We start from the raw sequence: 1631 nt of genomic DNA, 5'->3' as shown, positions 1-1631 counted from the left end.
AGTTTCCTTTCTATTTTGCGGTTTTTAGGCCTTTTACTACAACTTATTGTTCACTGTGGCAAATTTTTGCTTATTTTTGTCAAAAAAGACCCTCTAGCGCCTAAACGGTTAGAGATAGAGCAAAACGGACGAAATTTTCGCCCAAAGGGCTCTACTTTGACGAGTTACCCCTTAAGGGAACATAAAATAAAAATACTTTTTGGAAGAATTTTTGAACCTTGGATACCCCCATTCACACCCTTAGGGGTGGTTGCCAGGATTTGCCGTAGGCGTTTCGTTCTCTAGAAGTGGACCTTAAGATACCCTGAAAATGTCAAGTCTCCAGCACATCTCCTTCTAGTGGAACAGACAGACAGACACACAGACAGACACACAGACACACAGAAGCAGAAGGGCGGGCTTAAAATGCCTTTCCTGTGTTCGCAGCTGCTCTGATGGGAAGCGGCTCCCTGTTATACGCCACACGTCGGAAGCCGCCGAACGCCACACGCGGGTCCGCCTCACGCGAGGAGCCGTAAGCGTTCGCTGCACTACCCGGCCCCGCCCCTTCCACCGCACGGCGGGCGCCGGGCAGTGGTTCGCGCCGTTGTGTGGTAACGCCCTACACCCGCGCCTAATGAAAAATGCTGCTACTCCTGCCGCACAGGCGCAAAACAAAAGCAAACGGCCTGCAGGAAAGGCGCGCGGGCGCGTAAGTTTTTAATGCCGGCGCTACGCCACGCCACGCTTCCCAGCGCGCGCGCGCACGCACAAACGCGCACGGCCCTAATGCCCCAGCCCTTGATGGACCAGTAGGCTGGGGCGTCATCGTGTGGAGCAGATGGGAAAAGCCGAGTAGAAAAAGCGCGTGAGCTTCTCCCATCTACTCGGCACCGGCACCGTCAAAAATAAAAGGATTAACGACGCACGCGCACTTTCCACCAATGTTTCAGTCACCAGGGAGGTTACGACAAAGTAGTCTGCGTATCTCGTGCGAGCGGATGTCATTGATTGGGAAACCTTCCACTCCTTATCTCTCTCGAGAGGCAGGACGCGCACTTTCGTAGTTCGCCCGCACCCGCCATGCGGTACAGTGTCAATACGGAAGTGCGCGCGGCGTGAATCAGCCACCTAGTATGTTGGGCTGCCTACTCGCTCTAACCGTAAGACGCCATGCCCCTCGGGGTTTGCAAACCCGCAACACTGTTGTGTCGTCGCCCTGACACACGGTAGGTGGCTTGACGCGTTTGACGCTTTGAGGTGGCGATGCGAGCGTGCAAGGAAGCCGCCCAAACAGACTCGTTTGACGCTGAGCGCCTGCCCGGCCGCGGCCCGGCGCCCTGGACCTGTGTGTGGGACGGGTAACGACGTTACGACGTTTTCGTTAACGTTATTTTAACGTTAACGTAAGACGTTAATTTTTTGGCAGCTGGGGAAACGTAACGCGTTTGCGTTAACCGGGTCCCGTAACGTCGTAACGACGCTGACGTTAAAACAACTTTCGCGTGCACCTACATTTGGGCAGCTGGTCAGCGAATTTTGTAGTTTTCGTGAGATGCAGTACAAGCGCGACGAGCAAACGAAGAAAGCCGAGCGCCTAGTTGTACTAAAACTAAAACTTTGATAATAAAAGTAATTTTTTTATAATATTT

General features: G+C 53.2%; 1 protein-coding gene across 1 annotated transcript in view; it reads left to right on the top strand.

The window, feature by feature from the left end:
• The first annotated feature begins 1060 nt into the window (after positions 1-1060).
• The window catches only part of LOC113212740 (SPARC-related modular calcium-binding protein 1-like), a 26171-nt gene continuing 25600 nt past the window's right edge, over positions 1061-1631 (top strand). Inside the window, exon 1 of the mRNA XM_026431545.2 lies at positions 1061-1208. The gene's annotated coding sequence lies outside the window, so the exon portion shown is untranslated. The remainder of the gene's footprint in view (positions 1209-1631) is intronic.

The sequence above is a fragment of the Frankliniella occidentalis genome, unplaced genomic scaffold, assembly GCF_000697945.3.
Source record: "Frankliniella occidentalis isolate FOCC.00 unplaced genomic scaffold, Focc_3.1 Scaffold129, whole genome shotgun sequence".
NCBI classification, from domain to species: Eukaryota; Metazoa; Arthropoda; class Insecta; order Thysanoptera; family Thripidae; genus Frankliniella; species Frankliniella occidentalis.
The sequence above is the reverse complement of the archived record's forward strand: the minus strand, read 5'-3'. Positions and strand labels throughout refer to the sequence as shown.